General features: G+C 43.4%; 1 protein-coding gene across 5 annotated transcripts in view; it reads left to right on the top strand.

Annotated features, from left to right (window-relative positions):
- The window catches only part of LOC138422252 (zinc finger protein 280B-like), a 36,050-nt gene extending 14,169 nt beyond the window's left edge, over positions 1–21,881 (top strand). For 3 of the 5 annotated variants that reach the window (XR_011249814.1, XR_011249812.1, XR_011249813.1), the window contains one exon: positions 1,082–9,848. The gene's annotated coding sequence lies outside the window, so the exon portion shown is untranslated. Of the gene's footprint in view, positions 1–1,081; positions 9,849–19,785 lie in introns of those variants that run through there. The other 2 variants (XR_011249816.1, XR_011249815.1) reach the window with 2 other exon arrangements.
- Positions 21,882–22,083: the final 202 nt, after the last annotated feature.

Genomic DNA, 22,083 nt, shown 5'->3' with positions numbered 1-22,083 from the left:
TTAGAAGTGAGCCACTAAGTCCAGCCCACATGTGAAGGGGAGTATAAGGTCCACCATTGAAGGAAAGGATTTGTGGACATAATTTAAAACTACGTGGACATACATGGCCACAAGTTGTTTACATACTTCTATGTCCAAAATGCATTTTCCTGCCAATGTGTTCAAAGATTTTATCCATTATAGCATTAACTTGAAGTTCAGGACCTTGTCATCTAAGTCAGGTCCAGATATGGGTCAGGGTCCAGTAGTGCAGTATCTCAAGTGTTCAGTCACTCAGTTGTGTCCTACCCTTTGCGACCCCATGGACTGCAGCACGCCAGGCTTCCCTGTCCATCATCAATTCCAGGAACTTGCTCAAACCCAAGTCCATTGAGTTGGTGATGCCATCCAACCAACTCATCTCTCTTGTCCCCTTCTCCTCCTGCCTTCAATCTTTCCCGCATCAGGGTGTTTTCCAATGAGTCAGTTCTTCCCATCAGGTAGCCAAAGTACTGGAGCTTCAGCTTCAGCATCAGTCCTTCCAATAAATATGCAAGACTGATTTGCTTTAGGATTGACTGGGTTGATCTTGCAGTACAAGAAACTCTCAAGAGTCTTCTCCAACACAATAGTTCAGATTATACAAGTGTAGTTCCTCTAGACCTGAGGATCTGTGAATAAAAGAGATGAGTTAATCTGCTCACTTTCCCAGCCAACATACAGTGGTGGGTCAGGCATAGCTAACCTTCATAGACGCTCCTGTTCCAGAAAGGGGAGGGGAGATGGGAGTCAATAGTAGCAGTTCTGAAATCCCATGGTTTTTTTTGGCAGTCTTTGATTAGGATTCAAGGCCTGGAAACTTCCTAGGCTTCAGTCTCTGAATTTTTAATTCTGCCCTCTGACATGATTCCTGTCCAAGGAGTGGTGATCAAAAACAACAGAGTGATCTCTGCTCGTTTCCAAGGCAAACCATTCAATATCACAGTAATCCAAGTCTATGCCCCAACCAGTAATGCTGAAGAAGCTGAAGTTGAACGGTTCTATGAAGACCTACAAGACCATTTAGAACTAACACCCCCAAAATATATCCTTTTCATTCTAGGGGTCTGGGATGCAAAAGTAGGAAGTCAAGAAACACCTGGCTGCTGCTGCTGCTGCTAAGCTGCTTCAGTCGTGTCCGACTCTGTGTGACCCCGTAGATGGCAGACCACCAGGCTCCGCTGTCCCTGGGATTCTCAGGCAAGAACACTGGAGTGGGTTGCCATTTCCTTCTACAATGCATGAAAATGAAAAGTGAAATCGCTCAGTCGTGTCCGACTCTTCACGACTCCATGGACTGTAGCCCACCAGGCTCCTCCGTCCATGGGACTTTTGAGGCAACAGTACTGGAATGGGCTGCCATTGTCTTCTCCGAAAACACCTGGAGTAACAGGCAAATTTGGCCTTGGAATACGGAATGAAGCAGGGCAAAGACTAATAGAGTTTTGCCAAGAAAATGCACTGGTCATAGCAAACACCCTCTTCCGACAACACAAGGGAAGACTCTACACATGGACATGACCAGATGGTCAACACCAAAATCAGATTGATTATATTCTTTGCAGCCAAAGATGGAGAAGCTCTATACAGTCAACAAAAACAACACCAGGAGCTGACTGTGGCTCAGATCATGAACTCCTTATTACCAAATTCAGACTGAAATTGAAGAAAGTAGGGAAAACCACTAGACCATTCAGGTATGACCTAAATCAAATCCCTTATGATTATACAGTGGAAGTGAGAAATAGATTTAAGGGCCTAGATCTGATAGATAGAGTGCCTGATGAACTATGGAATGAGGTTCGTGACATTGTACAGGAGACAGGGATCAAGACCATCCCCATGGAAAAAGAAATGCAAAAAAGCAAAATGGCTATCTGGGGAGGCCTTACAAATAGCTGTAAAAAGAACAGAAGTGAAAAGCAAAGGAGAAAAGGAAAGATATAAGCATCTGAATGCAGAGTTCCAAAGAATAGCAAAAAGAGATCAGAAAGCCTTCAGCGATCAATGCAAAGAAATAGAGGAAAAGAACAGAAAGGGAAAGACTAGAGATCTCTTCAAGAAAATTAGAGATACCAGGGGAACATTTCATGCAAAGATGGGCTCGATAAAGGACAAAAATGGTCTGGACCTAACAGAAGCAGAAGATATTAAGAAGAGGTGGCAAGAATACACAGAAGAACTGTACAAAAAAGAGCTTCATGACCCAGATAATCACGATGGTGTGATCACTCATCTAGAGCCAGACATCCTGGAATGTGAAGTCAAGCGGGCCTTAGAATGCATCACTATGAACAAAGCTAGAGGAGGTGGTGGAATTCCAGTGGAGCTGTTTCAAATCCTGAAAGATAATGCTGTGAAAGTGCTGCACTCAGTATGCCAGCAAATTTGGAAAACTCAGCAGTGGCCACAGGACTGGAAAAGGTCAGTTTTCATTCCAATCCCAAAGAAAAGCAATGCCAAGGAATGCTCAAACTACCGCGCAATTGCACTCATCTCACATGCTAGTAAAGTACTGTTCAAAATTCTCCAAGCCAGGCTTCAGCAATACATGACCTGTGAACTCCCTGATGTTCAAGCTGGTTTTAGAAAAGGCAGAGGAACCAGAGATCAAATTGCCAACATCTGCTGGATCATGGAAAAAGCAAGAGAGTTCCAGAAAAACATTTATTTCTGCTTGATTGACTATGCCAAACCCTTTGACTGTGTGGATCACAATAAACTGGAAAATTCTGAAAGAGATGGGAATACCAGACCACCTGACCTGCCTCTTGAGAAATCTGTATGCAGGTCAGGAAGCAACCGTTAGAACTGGACATGGAAGAACAGACTGGTTCCAAACAGGAAAAGGAGTATGTCAAGTCTGTATATTGTCACCCTGCTTATTGAACTTCTATGCACAGTACATCATGAGAAAGGCTGGGCTGGAAGAAGCACAAGCTGGAATCAAGATTGCTGGGAGAAATATCAGTCACCTCAGATATGCAGATGACACCACCCTTATGGCAGAAAGTGAAGAGGAACTAAAAAGCCTCTTGATGAAAGTGAAAGTGGAGAGTGAAAACGCTGGCTTAAAGCTCAACATTCAGAAAACGAAGATCATGGCATCTGGTCCCATCACTTAATGGGAAATAGATGGGGAAACAGTGGAAACAGTGTCAGACTTTATTTTAGGGGGCTCCAAAATCACTGCAGATGGTGACTGCAGCCATGAAATTAAAAGACGCTTACTCCTTGGAAGAAAAGTTATGACCAATCTAGATAGCATATTCAAAAGCAGAGACAATACTTTGCCAACAGAGGTCCGTCTAGTCAAGGCTATGGTTTTTCCAGTAGTCATGTATGGATGTGAGAGTTGGACTGTGAGGAAGGCTGAGTGCCGAAGAATTGATGCTTTTGAACTGTGGTGTTGGAGAAGACTCTTGAGAGTCCCTTGCACTGCAAGGAGATCCAACCAGTCCATTCTGAAGGAGATCAACCCTGGGATTTCTTTGGAAGGAATGATGCTAAAGCTGGAACTCCAGTACTTTGGCCACCTCATGCAAAGAGTTGACTCATTGGAAAAGACTTTGATGCTGGGAGAGATTGGGGGAAGGAGGAGAAGGGGACGACCAAGGATGAGATGGCTGGATGGCATCACTGACTCGATGGACATGAGTCTGAGTGAACTCCAGGAGTTGGTGATGGACAGGGAGGCCTGGCGTGCTGCGATTCATGGGGTTGCAAAGAGTCGGACACGACTGAGTGACTGAACTGAACTGAATTGAACTTAACTAGCTCATGCACAATGAAACTGAAGGGAAATTAACTCTTCGATTAATTCCCACTTCTAAAGGCCCTTACACTGGATTGGGCTATAGAGAAGACAGCTGACCTGATCTCACCTTAAAATGATGCTCAAGTAGGAGAAACTATACTACACCAGGATGAGAAGACGACGACATCGGAGTTAGACAGCTTGCCCAACATGCTAGACTTGATTCGTATGATCATTTATGTTTTCTTGACTTCTTAGACCTTTGCATATAAATCAAATTCTTTTCTATCATAGGCCTGATTCTATGCTGCTGCTGCTGCTGGTAAGTCACTTCAGTCGTGTCCGACTCTGTGTGACCCCATAGACGGCAGCCCACCAGGCTCCCCCATCTCTGGGATTCTCCAGGCAAGAACACTGGACTGGGTTGCCATTTCCTTCTCCAATGCATGAAAGTGAAATGTGAAAATAAAGTCTCTCAGTCGTGTCCGACTCTTAGCAACCCCATGGACTGCAGCCTACCAGGCTCCTCCATCCATGGGATTTTCCAGGCAAGAGTACTGGAGTGGGGTGCCACTGCCTTCTCCAATTCTATGCTAGTTTTAGAAATCAATTCAATTGTTGGGTTTTTAGTCAATTACCTGTGTCTAGTTCTGGGTTACCTTGGTAAATTTCTCTCCTACAAGACTCTAACTGGTTGGCCCTGAGAAAATTTACTTAAAAAATTTATAGTCATATTCAGGTCACTGTGATATTACTAGATGGGATCTCCATGCCGGGCCAAATAATAATGCCTGCTCTGACTCTGGCCATAAATTTGAGCTTTTATTTGTTACTCAAGCTCAATCACTGCAACAAGAAAAGTTTCAGCAAAGGAGGAAAATCTCTCCCACAGTTATGGGATGGATTTATATAGATAACACCAGGCTATGGCAATTTAGGCTTAAAGTCTCTGTGTTGGGAACAATTAAATCATACTAAGGACAATCAGTCTAGTAACACTAGAAAACTGGGCTATGTGCCTTATAGACGGTGCCAATATATAATTTCCCTAGAAGATAAAGATTCTACAGAGCAGACTAAGTCAGATGACCTGAGATATGCTGGGCTACATCCAATGGAATCTCTTAAGTCTTACTTGTGACTTTACTAATACTGCTGGCAATGTTATTTGTATTTCACCCATTTTACAAAATTGGTGTTTCTTACAAATGTGTGTCTGAGGCCTCTAATAAAAGAATATATAGTTCCATATGAGACCGATGATGGTAACAATGTAACTCTAGATATGGCAAGAAGCAACAAGAGGGAATATTTTCCTGGACCAAGAGGCTAGTAAGACAAGTGGTCCAGAGAATTTTGGATATTGTTTTATGGCCTAATCCAGTAACAGCACATTGAGTGGCCTGTCAACAAAAGCTTTGCCAAACCTAAGAATGGACATTCTCAGCACCATGGGATAAAATGGTCATGAAATGCTCCCCTCAAAATCATTGTCAAGTTTATGAGCAAAAAGGGGCTCTGCCAACTGAAGACTGACACTTTCCATCTACATCTACAAAGATTAAATCATGGCCACTGCAACTGCCGACTTTCAATGCCCCTGAAAGGAGTTCAGGGTGAAAATCAGGAATGAAGCACTCTGTGCTCTGGGAAAAACTGGCAGAACAGGCTTTCAGATAGTTAGATCTTTTCAGGAGAAGATTTTATGAATCCCAATTCTTTCATCTTCTCATACCTAGAGAAACACCGACGTCATTAATGGTGAAATCTGCTTTGGCTACTAAGCAAAAGTTTATAATTAAAAGTCAAAATAGAGTAGCTATGGTTCAGATATCCTGGGAAATAACTGGGTGATGCTATGGGTGTACTTTCAGATTAGACCTTGTATTGCTAAATGCCGGGGTCCAGCTTCAGCAGAGCCCAGGGATACCCTAAGGATGCACGACATTGGTGAATGAATGAATGAATGAATGAATGACACGGGGTGACCAAGCTTCAGTGAGCGAAGCCCGTCACTTTATTTTCAGAGGGAGCTCTTATACCTGAGTGGTACGTTGAGCAAAGTGAAAAATGCAGAGTCAACTCAACATTCCATCAGTATTAGCTTTTATCGATACCAGGTTCCTTCCTGCAAGAGTCTTATTTTTTTGTACATTATCTTCTGGCCTGGAGGCCTGTTGGTATTTTATGACCTCTTTTTGATAAGGTTGGTCAGCCAGAACAATAATTTTCCCTTGAAGCGTTTCTTCTTAAATTCCTAGCCTGTGTCACCCTTAAAGTACAGAGTTACATTTTTATGGAGCAAAGATTTAGTGGGTTACAGCAAAGAAAGAACTTAGTAACTCAAAGTCTAATGTTGCTAATGCTAAGGCTACTGCTTGTTTTTCCTACATCCTGACTATATGCACTCCCAGGAACACAATGGATAAGAGATGTGGGAACTTGGCAGCAAGCATTGGCTCAACAATGTTTCAAGAGTCTGGATAAACCTGCCAGATAAGCTAAAATGCTAACAGGGGGTTTGAATTGAAACACTCCTTTCATGCCCAGGAGATTTATCAACTAGAGCCCTAAGTTTATTTTTTTCCAGAGAAGGTGGTCTGGGATAGCCCCCTGTTAATGTCAAAAGAGTTGGTGAAAGGCATAAAATAGTAAGACAGACAGATTCTGGTTTGGGGGTAGATGCTTGAGCAGGTGTAGGGGGTCCCTCGAGTCCTGATCCACCTTGCTTGTCAGGTCTCTCCACATGACCTTGTCATGGGTGGGATCGGCCCAGGGAGTCCTTCGAGTCTTGCATGACCTTGTCATGGGTGGGATCCCCCATGCTGGCTCCCGGCAGCTAAACACTTGAGTTTTCTGAGTCGTGTCAGGCTTGGATGCCACCATTGTCAAAACAACATCTGCTGAAAGCTAGTAACTGCATCCTTACTTTTTATAAAACTAGGCAACTGGCCACCTGGCTACAAGTCTCCCTGAAGTGCCAGGTCCAGACTGGGTTTCAGGCCTATTCTTCTAAAAAGAAATGAGATTTATTTTGTCTACTAAATTCCAGTTATCACTCTTCCAACCACTTCTAATTTGGTCTGTTACACCAAAATGGCAGACCAAGGGATTGAGATTACAATCATACAAGATTCAGATCTAGAACTTGGAACTCAGAAATACTTCCATTTCAGTGTCTATACTCCAAGCTGAGGCAGTCCTGTGCTCCATTTTGACAGGAAGTTATCACAGTTATAGTTGCCTAGTTCCCTAAATTAAAACTGAGTAGAACTCTGTAGGGCTCTGAAGTAGAGATCTGTTCTGTGTTCTCCATTTCTTGTCTGTAGGATACAGGCTTCATTCAGCCTCCTTGACCTTCCCTGAATTCCAAAGGGTGGATTCAAACAATTGCTAATCAGGGAAGGGAGGGGATACAGAAACAGGAGAAACAATCAAAGGTTGATACAGCCTCCAGACTGAGTCCTGGTTCCAACTCAAAGAAATAAGCATAACAATGTCTTTGAGCCCCCACCCAGGTGGAGGATGGTAACTTCAGACTGAACATAGGATTCCTGGAGCATAGCTCTGTTGCCTCACCACCAACCAATCAAAAAGGGTCACAAACCCTGCAACTCTCTCCCCAAATGTTGCCTTCTGTTTCCGGGGACCAGAGATGAGCATCCTGTTAGGTCTCCTGTTTGGCCCCTGTCTATTTCATCTCTGAGAGGGCCCAACTTTCAAACTAAATTACTGTTATTACAAGGGTGAATGCTGGTTTCAGGCAAAAAAATACCTTGACTTAGATCTGGTAGAGAGAGACTTCTGCTCAGTGCAAAGAAATAGAGGAAAACAACAGAATGGGAAAGACTAGAGATCTCTTCAAGAAAATTAGAGACACCAAGCGAACATTTCATGCAAAGATGGGCTCGATAAAGGACAGAAATGGTCTGGACCTAACCAAAGCAGAAGATATTAAGAAGAGGTGGCAAGAATACACAGAAGAACTAAACAAAAAAGAGCTTCACGACCAAGATAATCACGATGGTGTGATCACTCATCTAGAGCCAGACATCCTGGAATGTGAAGTCAAGTGGGCCTTAGAAAGCATCACTATGAACAAAACTAGTGGAGGTGATGGAATTCCAGTGGCGCTATTTCAAATCCTGAAAGATGACGCTGTGAAAGTGCTGCACTCAATATGCCAGCAAGTTTGGAAAACTCAGCAGTGGCCACAGGACTGGAAAAGGTCAGTTTTCATTCCAATTCCAAAGAAAGGCAATGCCAAAGAATGCTCAAACTACCACACAATTGCACTCATCTCGCACACTAGTAAAGTAATGCTGAAAATTCTCCAAGCCAGGCTTTAGCAATTTGTGAACCGTGAACCTCCAGATGTTCAAGCTGGTTTTAGAAAAGGCAGAGGAATCAGAGATCAAATTGCCAACATCCACTGGATCATGGAAAAAGCAAAAGAGTTCCAGAAAAACATCTATTTCTGCTTTATTGACTATGCCAAAGCCTTTGACTGTGTGGATCACAATCAACTGTGGTAAATTCTGAAAGATAGGAATACCAGACCACCTGACCTGCCTCTTGAGAAACCTATATGCAGGTCAGGAAGCAACAGTTAGAACTGGACATGGAACAACAGACTGGTTCCAAATAGGAAAAGGAGCACGTCAAGGCTGTATACTGTCACCCTGCTTATTTAACTTCTATGCACAGTACATCATGAGAAATGCTGGACTGGAAGAAGCGCAAGCTGGAATCAAGATTGCTGGGAGAAATATCAATCACCTCAGATGTGCAGATGACACCACCCTTATGGCAGAAAGTGAAGAGGAACTAAAAAGCCTCTTGATGAAAGTGAAAGAGGAGAGTGAAAAAGTTGGCCTAAAGCTCAACATTCAGCAAACGAAGACCATGACATCTGGTCCCATCACTTCATGGGAAATAGATGGGGAAACGGTGGAAACAGTGTCAGACTTTATTTTTGGGGGCTCCAAAATCACTGCAGATGGTGACTGCAGCCAGGAAATTAAAAGACACTTACTCCTTGGAAGAAAAGTCATGACCAACCTAGATAGCATATTCAAAAGCAGAGACATTACTTTGCCGACAGAGGTCCGTCTAGTCAAGGCTATGGTTTTTCCAGTAGTCATGTATGGATGTGAGAGTTGGACTGTGCAGAAAGCTGAGCGCCGAGGAATTGATGCTTTTGCACTGTGGTGTTGGAGAAGACTCTTGAGACTCCCTTGGACTGCAAGGAGATCCAACCAGTCTATTCTGAAGGAGATCAGGCCTGGGATTTCTTTGGAGGGAATGATTTTGAAGCTGAAACTCCAGTACTTTGGCCACCTCATGCAAAGAGTTGACTCATTGGAAAAGACTGTGATGCTGGGAGGGATTGGGGGCAGGAGGAGAAGGGGACAACCAAGGATGAGATGGCTGGATGGCATCACTGACTCGATGGACGCAAGTCTGAGTGAACTGCGGGAGTTGATGATGGACAGAGAGGCCTGGCGTGCTGTGATTCATGGGGTCGCAAAGAGTCGGACACGACTGAGCGACTGAACTGAACTGAAATGAACTGAGGCAGGCCTACACCCATGCACAGCAGGAAGAAGATACAGAAGAAAGAGACCTTCGCCCCAATTCCCAAGAAGTATCTTGAGTATGAAGTCTCTCAGGAGGGAGTTGTTAGGGGAAGCACACTGATTGAAACCACCCACCCTGGCCAGGCACCATAGTAACCATTTGCATGAGTTGTTTTATGACAGGAGATCCTGATAAGGAATATGAAACTAATAAGTCACCACAACCGGAGGAGTTCGGGAAAGGTCGAAAAGAGACACCACATGTCTGTCCACTTCCCAGAATCCCGCTTGCTAGCATCCATCTTGGCTGTGCAATGCGTGGCACCACCAGGAAAGACTGGATTAGAATGATTGGCCAAAGACCACCTGGAAACTAATCCCATCACCATAAACCCCGAGACTGCTAGCCATGTGGCAGAGCAGTTCTCCTGGGCTCCCTTACCCTACTGCTCTCCACCCGGGTGCCCTTCCCAATAAAATCTCTTGCTTTGTCACCACATGTGTCCTTTAATCAGACAATTCATTTCTGAGTGTTAGACAAGAGCTCAGTTTCGGGCCCTGGAAGGGGTCCCGTTTCCTGCAACAAGTTGAGCAGAGTTCAGTGCTACCTTCAAATACTATGAAAACATAATTCCCATACTATTGAAAACATAATTACCATATAAATAATGGCACATGCCAAATTTAAGTATCCCATTAAACCAAGTTTCCCAAATCAGGGTGGCAAAGCTGATTCAATAAGGATATAAAGAAGTAGGATTTATGTAGTCAACTGTCTTGTGTTGAAATAAGCTAGGTAGAGTAGATTGCTAAATTGAGTACAAAGCTGGTTAAAAATCCTAAAACTATAATTCTTGAGATGGTCTTTTCTACTTCTAATCTGTTTTCTATATGTTAGCCTAAATTCACCCATTATTCAATACCTGGACCCTAAATCACTTCTGAGACAAATGAAGTCATGAATTCTAATAAGATCAGATGGGACGATTGTAAAAAAATCTTGAGACTTCTCTTGTGGTCCAGTGGTTGAGAATCTGTGTTGTAATGCAGGGGATGTTGTTAGATCCCTGGTCAGGAAACTAAGATCCCATATGGCTTGGGGCAACTAATCCTGCACCACAACTCAGGAGCTACAACTCCTGCAGCAACAGAGACCCAGTGCAGCCAAAATTGAATAAATAACAAATTAAAAAATCTCTGGTGTGACATTCTAGGGTCATCCAGTTAGTTTTGTATTTCCAAATTTTGGATTATATTTTCCTGAAAGATATTTATTAAAAGGTTATTTTAAAAATAGAGTCACAAGAAGTTGCAAAAATAGTACATAGGGTCCTGTGTACCCTTCATCCAGCTTCCTTCAGTGGTGACTTCATATCTATAGAACATCAAAACCAGGAAATTGATACTGGTACAGTACTGTTAACTAGATCCAGTTTTCACTGTATTTTGCTAAGTCACTTGAGTCGTGTCTGACTCTGTGCGATGCCATAGATAGCAGCCCACCAGGCTCCGCCATCTCTGGGATTCTCCAGGCAAGAACACTGGAGTGGGTTGCCATTTCCTTCTCCAGTGCATGAAAGTGAAAAGTGAAAATGAAGTCACTCAGTCATGTCGACTCTCCACGACCCCATGGACTGCAGCCCACCAGGCTCCTCCATCCATAGGATTTTCCAGGCACGAGCACTGGAGTGGGTGCCATTGCTCACTGTATTTTACATGCATTCGTGTGTGTGTGTGTGTGTGTGTGCATGTGCACGCATGTGTACAGTCCTGTGCAATTTTACCCCATGTTTAGATTTGTGTAAGCATTGCCACTATCAAGCTATTCCAGCATAGCTAGGGGATTGCCCCATGCTACTCCTCTATATCAGCACACCTCTCCACCTCTGGCAATCTTAATGTGGTCTCCATCTCTTCAGTTTTGTCAAAAATTTTTTACCATGAAAGAAACACATATTTATTGCTGACAATGACAGAAATACAGAAAGATTAAAGGAATGAAATAAACCCTTGGGACTACTTATAGGCCCTGACTACTGTCATATCTAATAAGGCCTTTTTCAGACTTGGGTGGTATCAGATGTTTGGATGATGGCACAAAAGAAGTGTTCTTCACTAGGCCCAGGATTCACACAGGTAGTCCTGGAATCCTTCACCCTTGTGGACAGAGCTGCCCACTGAAATGGTACAACTGATGGGTGCACCCTGAGGGCAGAACCTGCCGGTCCAGTGGACATTCATGCCTGAGGCCACTCACTCCATGAATACTCCTGAACTGGCAGGAGGCAGCCTTCTGGGTGCCAGGGAGGATGCATCAGAGTGGGTGTGCAGCAGAGCCTGCCATGACGGGGTTCTCCTCTAGCAGCACAGCCAGCCGCCTCTGCACATCTCTGAGATGAGAGCTCATGATGGTGTTGATTTTCCTGGAGCACCTTGGTGTGATTCTAGGCACAGAGATGCCGGTTTGATAGAGCCTTTGGAAACTAAAGGATTTAAATATTCATTCAACTTTGTTAAATTATTATTACCTATCAAACCCAAGAGGAATTGAAAGCGTTCTGCCCTCTTATAACTTATAGTCTATTTGAGAAAAGACACTGGAAAATATATGCACATATAGGTCAGAAAATATGTTGTTGTAACACATGAGTAAGTGGGGGTAAGTCTGCCTGGAGAGGTCAAGGAGAGCTTTCTAGAGGAGGGAAAATCTGAAAGTTGACCTTTAAGAAAGACCAGACAGACATAGTGGGGGTGTGGGGAGGGAAGTTAGTCAGACGGTGCTTTCTGGACAAGAGGTCCTCCTGCATAAAGGAAAAGTGTTGTCTGATAACTAAATGTGACTTGACTTGACTGGGCCATAAAGTAGGGCTGAGAATTTGGCTCACCAAAGCTGAAAGGGCTGAAAATATGTCAGGAGTTTGAATGTGATGTTTTAGCTGGTGTGTATGACATCTGAAGGGGCAAAGGTCAGGAGCATACTCATAGTTTAGGATAACTCAGGATTGGAGGGGTCTGGACAGAAGAAAAGGCAAAGGGAAGTGGAGCGCCTAGTTCAGAGAGTAAGTGGGACTTTCCCAGGACTGAAGGAAAAGATATATTCAGAAGGAAGATATCAGTACTTTGAATGGATGGGGAGGGGAAGGTTACTTGAAAAGTGTGTGTGTGTGTGTGTGTGTGTGTGTGTTAGTTGCTCAGTCATGTCAAACTCATTATGACCCCCATAGATTGTAGCCCCCCAGGCTCCCCTGTCCATGGAAATCTCTAGACAAGAATGTTGGAGTGGGTTGCTATTCTCTTCTCCAGGGGATTTTCCTGACCCAGGGATCAAACCCTGGTCTCCTAAGTTGCAGGCAGATTCTTTACCATCTGAGCTACCAGGGAGGCCCATTTGTAAAGTGCACCTATGAAGACGCCAGTGGAAGATCCTTCCTGACATTAGGGAGAGCCCCTCAAGGGGTGATGGGAAGGGAAGTCCTCCTGCAGAGCTGGAGGGGCAAGTGGGAGATCCAAGGCAGAGCAGCAGACCACACCCACGACCACCCATGGAAGATCCCCCGAGGAGCAAGCAACCCATCTGTGCAAATAACGTTTAAAAGGACAGGCGGCCAGGACAGAGAAGCAGGGCATCAGAGACCTTGTTTATGCACGGAAAGCGGCATTCTGGGGCATCGGGCTACAGGACCAGGCTTCTTGCTGAGGCCAGAGTTAGCAAAAGGGCTTTTGACTTCAGCTCTTTCAATTGCTGCCCTGGCCGGATTTCTTCCTGTACTTTCACCACGAGAGACTGAAAAAAACAGTGGGGTCGCAGGGATCAACAGCCCAGCAGGCCACCCGTGTTTTTTCACTCTGCAACCCTCTCTGAGCCCTAAATTTACAAGACAAAGAAGATATACTCCATCTCTGGAGAAGGTAAAGGGGTGGGGCCTATAGTCACCTCAGTTCAGTTCAGTTCAGTTCAGTTCAGTTCAGTCGCTCCGCTGTGTTCAAGTCTTTGCAACCCCATAGACAGCAGCACGCCAGGCTTCCCTGTCCATCACCAACTCCCGGAGCTTGCTCACCTAGCAGGGGCAAAGCCACAGAGGAGCACGGAGTCCACCACACTGTAAAGCCTGGGCTCTGTTACTGGGCAGATCACACCTTCCTGTTTAGATTCAACAGGAGTAACACAGGTTGAGCCTCAGTGTTCAGTGCCCTGTGCTTGTAGCTGAATAACTGACAATTTGTGGGATGGTCACAAGGGAACAGGCACCCACAGAGATGCACACACTGTAAGAAGGCATCCACTCAACGTTTCAGCAACAGGAATTAGAATCAATGAGACAAAAGATCAAAATTTAGAGAAGTGTCATGTTATCTGAGATACAACAAGAAGAATGCTAATAAACTGTTAAGAGAATTTTTTGCATCAAAGGAGATACAACTGTCCTCAGTGCCTTGCATAGCTTACTCCCTCACTTCCTCAAATTTTAGCCCAAACATCGTCTTCGTGTGGCCAACAGACCAGATAATATAAAATTGTGCCCCCATGCCAATCCTTGTTCCTTTTCACTGCTTTATTTTTATCCATAGCACTTTTCACCTTCTCACATGCTGTACAATTTATCTTTCCCATCTGTTTCACCCTCTTACAATGAATTCTCTGTGAGGTCACTTGGAGTCTAGCTCCAGCAGCCAGCGAATCAGCCTGAAGGGATGAGCGGTGTTGGCGGAGAATGATGTAGTCTCTGACTCAAGGTATGGGACTACATGTTTATTTTAAGCATCAGGTCTTTTTTTATATTTTGACAAAAGCATTAGGTCAGAGGTTTTACATTTTCAGCTCCCCCTCACCCAGATTTATTATTTCCTTGTTGTCCTTCAAACAGAGTTCTTGTTTCAGCCATTCTCTCAGTATCGTGTTTATTTGTGATTACATTGTAACTCATGTTTATGTCTGGGCTGTATATCACATTCTTCAGTTTATTTTTTATCTTTTTAAATCTTGTTTGTCCCTAGTATCTTAAATTCACTATTTCCTAAAAAGGCTTTTAGCTATTTTAAAATTATTTTTAAACCCTAAGCTCAGCAAATTTTTTTGGTCATAGTTTCCCTCACAAACAGGTCTCAGAGAACAATTTTTTTTCCACGGCCTCAACTGTGGCCTACATGTTCATCTTGGGACATTTTTTGTAAAGATCTTTGAACAAATGTCAATGGTTACTTTATAGATTATTTTTTGGGCACAACTGCAGAAGGCTTTGTGCTTTGTCATGTTTTTCTCAAGAACAATAAGCACCTTAACATTCTTTCCAGCCAACTCAACCGAAGAAAGGAAAGAACAAGTCAGAATCACAAGACCTAACTCCTTCATCTTGGGACCGTGCCTGCGGGATGAGGAGAGGGGGTTGGGGCCATGCCTCCATTTTGTCAGTAATGTCTAACATGGCTCCTGACATCTCCGCCTTTCTTATTTTTTAGAGCACAAGTATGAAACTCAGTAGATAAAGCAGAAACACTTTGGTTGAATATTTTGAAAAGGCACGGGGCTATTACACAAATCAGAAGCAACAGGCATGAGCACATGGGCGCATTAATCATTATTGTAAAAAAGGATCTATTGTAAAAAAGGATCTCCAGATTTCTAAAAAGGGAATTATGAAGCCATTGAGAGGAAGCGTCAGACTCCACCTGCTTCATACTCTGAATGTCCTGATGTAATTTAGAAATATCAATACTAAAATCTGAATCATTTTAAACGCCTAGAATATGATTCCTAATGTGTTCCCAAGAATGTACAGAATCATTCACTTGTAGAGGGGTAATGCACATCCATTTAAATTCAGCATGGCACTTTCAGTTCAGTTCAGTTGCTCAGTCGAGTCCAACTCTTTGCGACCCCATGAATCACAGCACGCCAGGCCTCCCTGTCCATCACCATTGCCCGGAGTTCACTCAGACTCACATCCATCAAGTCAGTGATGCCATGCAGCCATCTCATCCTCGGTCGTCCCCTTCTTCTCCTGCCCCCAGCCCCTCCCAGCATCAGTGTCTTTTCCGATGCGTCAACTCTCCGCATGAAGTGGCCAAAGTACTGGACTTTCATCTTCAGCATCATTCCCTCCAAAGAAATCCCAGGGCTGATCTCCTACAGAATGGACTGGTTGGATCTCCTTGCAGTCCAAGGGATTCTCAAGAGTCTTCTCCAACACCACAGTTCAAAAGTATCAATTCTTTGGTGCTCTGCCTCAGTCCAACTCTCACATCCATACATGATCACGGGAAAAACCGTAGCCTTGACTAGACTGACCTTAGTCGGCAAAGTAAAGTTTCTGCTTTTGAATACACTATCCAGGTTGGTCATAAATTTTCTTCCAAGGAGTAAGCGTCTTTTAGTTTCATGGCTGCAGTCACCATCTGCAGTGATTTTGGAGCCCACCCAAAATAAAGTCTGACACTGTTTCCACTGTTTCCCCATCTATTTCCCATGAAGTGATGGGACCAGATGCCATGACCTTCGTTTTCTGAATGTTGAGCTTTAAGCCAACTTTTTCACTCTCCTCTTTCACTTTCATCAAGAGGCTTTTTAGCTCCTCTTCACTTTCTGCCATAAGGGTGGTGTCATCTATATATCTGAGGTTATTGATATTTCTCCTGGCAATCTTAATTCCAGCTTGTGCTTCTTCCAGTCCAGCATTTCTCATGATGTACTCTTCATATAAGTTAAATAAGCAGGGTGACAATATACACCCTTGATGTACTCCTTTTCCTATTTGGAACCAGTCTGTTGTTCCGTGTCCAGTTCTAATTGTTGCTTCCTGACCTGTATACAGATTTCTCAAGAGGCAGGTCTGGTGGTCTGGTATTCCCATCTCTTTCAGAATTTTCCACAGTTTTTTGTGATCCGCACAGTCAAAGGCGTTGGCATAGTCAATAAAGCAGAAATAGATGTTTTTCTGGAACTTGCTTGCTTTTTCCATGATCCAGCAGATGTTGGCAATTTGATCTCTGGTTCCTCTGCCTTTTCTAAAACCAGCTTGAACATCTGGAAGTTCACGGTTCATGTATTGCTGAAGCCTGGCTTGGAGAATTTTGAACAGTACTTTAGTAGCATGTGAGATGAGTGCAATTGTGCGGTAGTTTGCGCATTCTTTGGCATTGCCTTTCTTTGGGATTGGAATGAAAACTGACCTTTTCCAGTCCTGTGGCTACTGCTGAATTTTCCAAACTTGCTGGCATATTGAGTTCAGCACTTTCACAGCATCATCTTTCAGGATTTGAAACAGCACCACTGGAATTCCATCACCTCCACTAGCTTTGTTCATAGTGATGCTTTCTAAGGCCCACTTGACTTCACATTCCAGGATGTCTGGCTCTAGATGAGTGATCACACCATCGTGATTATCTGGGTCATGAAGATCTTTCTGTACAGTTCTTCTGTGTATTCCTGGCACCTCTTCTTAATATCTTCTGCTTCTGTTAGGTCCATACCATTTCTGTCCTTTATCGAGCCCATCTTTGCATGAAATGTTCCCTTGATATCTCTAATTTTCTTGAAGAGATCTCTAGTCTTCTCCATTCTTTTGTTTTCCTCTATTTCTTTGCATTGATCGCTGAAGAAGGCTTTCTTATCTCTTCTTGCTATTCTTTCGAACTCTGCATTCAGATGCTTATATCTTTCCTTTTCTCCTTTGCTTTTCACCTCTCTTCTTTTCACAGCTATTTGTAAGGCCTCCCCAGATAGCCATTTTGCTTTTTTGCATTTCTTTTTCTATGGGGATGGTCTTGATCCCTGTTTCCTGTACAGTGTCAGGAACCTCCATCCATAGTTCATCAGGCACTCTATCTCTCAGATCTAGGCCCTTAAATCTATTTCTCACTTCCACTGTATAATCATAAGGGATTTGATTTAGGTCATACCTGAATGGTCTAGCAGTTTTCCCTACTTTCTTCAATTTGAGTTCGAATTTGGTAATAAGGAGTTCATGATCTGAGCCACAGTCAGCTCCTGGTCTTGTTCTTGCTGACTGTATAGAGCTTCTCCATCTTTGGCTGCAATGAATATAATCAATCTGATTTTGGTGTTGACCATCTGGTGATGTCCATGTGTAGAGTCTTCTCTTGTGTTGTTGGAAGAGGGTGTTTGCTATGACCAGTGCATTTTCTTGGCAAAACTCTATTAGTCTTTGCCCTGCTTCATTCTGCATTCCAAGGCCAAATTTGCCTGCTACTCCAGGTGTTTCTTGACTTCCTACTTTTGCATTCCAGTCCCCTAGAATGAAAAGGACATCTTTTTTGGGTGTTAGTTCTGAAAGATCTTGTAGGTCTCCCTAAAACCATTCAACTTCAGCTTCTCCAGCGTTACTGGTTGGGGCATAGACTTGGATAACTGTGATATTGAATGGTTTGCCTTGGAGACGAACAGAGATCGTTCTGTCGTTTGTGAGATTGCATCCAAGTACTGCATTTCGGACTCTTTTGTTGACCGTGATGGCTACTCCATTTCTTCTGAGGGATTCCTGCCCGCAGTAGGAATGGCACCTTAAAGACAACTTAATTTTTAAATTTTTAATTTCTTATCCTATAAACAGGACTGCTTCTTCTAAAGCATTGAACTTATTTTTTATTTTCCTATCCATAATTTCCTGTGTAGTAAGAGCTACGGAAACATTTCTGGACAGCTGATCAACAAACGAGGCAGCATGCACTTCTTTTGGCAGGGCAACAGCAGAAACCGTAACTGAGGCAATTATGGCATCAAGGCAGTCATTCCCACAACCAGAGCTGGGGTGAATCTCTTAGGTCGAGAAATTGAGCCATGCAGTTCATACGAAACTTTCAATGCATAATCATCAAACCATTGTCCCTCTAATTTTATGGGAACCGTCAAATATGGGGGTTGCTTTACAATCATCACAGCCTTATAATTACTATAATCATTCCCATCAACACAATTCGATATAAAACAATTCACACATTAGACATTATAAACAGTTTCTCCTTCAAAAACTCTCGAATCATTCCGATTTCTGGCCAACAAAAAGGCATAGGGAGAATGGACGCAGGCCCGTACAATGTATCTTTGTTCATTTAAAGGTCTATGTACAGTCCCAGGTGCCATAGCTGCCAGTGTTCTCCATAACTCAGGCTGCATGGGACCCGTTCCATCGAAACTCACTGAAGGAGGAACCCGTCCATTAACATGCCACCACGTAATTGCTAAAGGATATGGGATAAATGAATCATTCTATATGGATCTATAAGGTTCTTCAAAAATCAAGTTTAATTGTTGATCCAACAGATAGGGGCAACCCCATTTGATCAGAGAATGTCTGGTGTCAACAATGGGAATAGATAACTTTAAGGTATACATGCATTCTTTCCAATGAGGAAAGCCAGAAATTTAGCTTCTGTTTTCCTGTAGTCCTTGTTCATCAGAATCTGGAGCGGGGAGTGCACAGCTCGGAAAGTCCTTTAAATGAGGGGCTGCCTGTTTTATGGCATCATATTGTTTTTCTTGTGCCCCCGGCCTCAGCAGCTGTAAGGACCAAAAGTCTCTCTTGCTATTGCTTCTTGGAGAATCAGTAAGCATGCCTTTCAAGGAAGTGTTAACATATCCATTTAAAACCAGAGCTGATCGTTGTAAGGAGGAAGGTATGGCAAAGCAAACAGGTGGTTAAACGGACAGGCCTGAAAATTGAAGGGGGCGCTGACCACTGTTTTAGCATTATTAGGCTAGATGGCAATGGCACCCCACTCCAGTACTCTTGCCTGGAAAATCCCATAGACAGAGGAGCCTGGTAGGCTGCATCCATGGGGTTGTGAAGAGTCGGACATGACTGAGTGGCCTCACTTTCCCTTTTCACTTTCATGCACTGGAGAAGGAAATGGCAAACCACTCCAGTGTTCTTGCCTGGAGAATCCCAGGGACAGAGGAGCCTAGTGGGCTGCCGTCTGTGGGATCGCACAGAGTCGGACACGACTGAAGCGACTTAGCAGCAGCAGCAGCAGCAGCAGGCTAGATGGAAACCCCGCCCAAATGATGAGTATCATTAACAAAAACACGAATGGGCTCATTCATCCAATCAACAGGCTGGAAAGAAGGTGGATTAGGCAAATAGGCCCAATGAACATTTTTTTGTGCTGGAGGGCCTCGGCTGACTAGCCAACACAGCAAGCATAGCCACAGACATTACCACAGGAGCGGCCTTGTGTCTCCCCCTTTCTATTAGTTCTTCAGCCTGTTGAGTGAGATGCTTTAGCTGGCCCCATGTTGGCACCGTGTTGGAGGTAGTTGTTTGAGTACGATGCAGTGATGAGATGGAGCAGAATATGGTTGGACTCGATCAGCATGTCTTTCTTGAAGAGCCAGGTATCTGAAGGGTACTAGCGGTGAAGCCTCAGGTGAAGGGTCACTCGCCATTTGGCTTTTTTTTTTTTTTTTAACTCTCTCAGGTCTGGAGTCGACGAGCTTTTGGTCTCTCTATCTTCCCTCGGTCCCGGACTCTAGGACTCCAGGGATCTCAGTGACCTTGGGAGTCTTTGTGACCTTGGAGATCTCATGGGACTGGATCTGTCGAACCAGTCTGTCAGGAATCTAAACAGGAGAAGTGGAATCTTGTGGAAATGCACAAGCGTACCCTCTCTTGCAAGTTAACAGTACATCTGGCCCTTTTTACTCTCTGGTAAGGAGGTCTTTTCACTTGACCAGGGGGAATCTAGTGTCTCATCACTGTAGTCTGTCCCTGTGTATCTACGTTTAAATGATTAATTACAAACAAAGCATGACATGGTATGGAGAGGAATATTTAAATTTTCTCTGTGTTAATTTAGCTATCTGATTTTTTAAAGTCTGGTGTGTGTGTGTGTGTGTGTGTGTGTGTGTGTTTTAGTATGGCTTGGCCTTGGGGATTATAAGATATTTCTGTTGAATGCACTATAGAAAATTGTTGACAAAATCTCTTAAAAGCAGCAGAAGTATAAGCCGGGCATTGTCTGTTTTTATCTGTTTAGGGAGTCTTATTTGGGAAAAGCACTGAAACAAGTGTTGAATTACATCTTTTGTTGTTTTACCTGATCTAGCAGAGGCTGTAATAACATGAGAAAAGGTATCCATGGCAACATGCACAAAGGACAGTTTTTTAAAGGCCGGGGTGTGAGTTATGTCTATCTGTCAGAGAGCATTAGGCCTAAGGCCTTGGGGCCAGCGTGAGGAACTCCGCCCATGGCAAAGGTCATGAGGAAGGAGGCTTGGCATACGCAAAGGCGTGATCAAGCCTCAGGAAACCCCCTGTTCCCAAGCATCTAACCCCAAAACCAGAGTCTGTTTTATGCTCTCACCTACACCTCTGACTTTACGGGGGGATCTCCCCCATAACCGTTTCTCTCAGAGAAGGAGTTAACTTGCAGCTCAAAGGCAATAAAAATTCCTCGGTGTGACAAGAGTGTTTCAGCTTATGGACTCCTCTGAAGGTTATCTAGCCCACCTGTATAGGTTCGTCTGGCCACATGTGATTGTTTACAGTCTCCCAATCTGAGAGGCACAAGATGTTTTAGACTTACTAAAGGCAAATTCTTTTGGGGAGTTAGAAATTATTAGTATAGTGGGTTGGTTGGGAATTATACTGGTGAAGGGTTTTTCATCTGTTGTGTCAATAATTGCTGCTAATTCCCTGCTCTGGGTGGGACAAGGATGTCTCAGGTCAAACCTCTCTGCTGACAGACTAGCTTGTGTGACAGGATTATCCATACTCCTGCCACTACCACATGATTGTTTACTACCTCTCAACCATAAACAGCACAGAGAGTTTTGGAGTATTTTGAGAGTCTTAATTAGCATAGGGCTTTTTCTTCTTGTTGAGTCAATGATTGCCGCCAGGCCTCCATATCCTTAGGCACCTGGGAATATATTAATCAATGTATTTGGAATATAGAAAAGGAGATATAGTAGTTTTTGATGTTAGCAATACTAGACTTTTTGAGTTAATGGATTTTCTCTTTTGTAATAGATCACTGTACTTTGTTATAAATCACTGTGTCCTTGCTATGTAAAAATGTAACTTTATCATATCTTAAGACTAAATAGATCTTAAGGGGAACATTGGTGAAAGGATTTTCATTTGTTGGGCTGATGCTTGCTGGTAAATCTCCATGTTCCCTACCCTTATAATGAATATAACTAGCACATAGGAAGTAAGTATTAACCTTTAAGCATATAGGAGAAATAAGCATTAAGCTTTAAGATTAATCATGTTAACCGTGGGTTAAATAAATTCCTTTCTTGATTGTAACTCACTACACCCTCACCCTATAGGAATGTAACTTTATTTGGAGGGTGGTGCCTGGTTTAAGAAAAAACACCTTTGGAAGAAATAAGTTTTTTGGTTATCAGAAAGAAAGGATCATAAAATCCCTAAGACCTTTTTATGTAAAGCACCTGATTTTGATAAAGGTCAGGACTGCTGCCCCCACGTGACTCTGTATTCATCCCTATATGTAACAAAATGTATATAAGCAAACCCAAAAATAAAGAGATCGGATCAGTTTCCGGAAAGACTGATTCCCCCATGTCGCTTCTTTCTCGCTCTCGTTTCTCTGGCTGAATTCCCATCTGGATTCAGCCTCCTTTTCTCCACTACACTATCTCCTACTACACTATCCGTTTCTAATCTCTCTCTATATCTGTAATTAAATATGTATTTTTCCAAAGACGCTGACGCCATCCCCACCTTCGAATTCCCTGGATCCACCGGG

The sequence above is a fragment of the Ovis canadensis genome, chromosome 17, assembly GCF_042477335.2.
Source record: "Ovis canadensis isolate MfBH-ARS-UI-01 breed Bighorn chromosome 17, ARS-UI_OviCan_v2, whole genome shotgun sequence".
Classification (NCBI taxonomy): domain Eukaryota; kingdom Metazoa; phylum Chordata; class Mammalia; order Artiodactyla; family Bovidae; genus Ovis; species Ovis canadensis.
The sequence above is the reverse complement of the archived record's forward strand: the minus strand, read 5'-3'. Positions and strand labels throughout refer to the sequence as shown.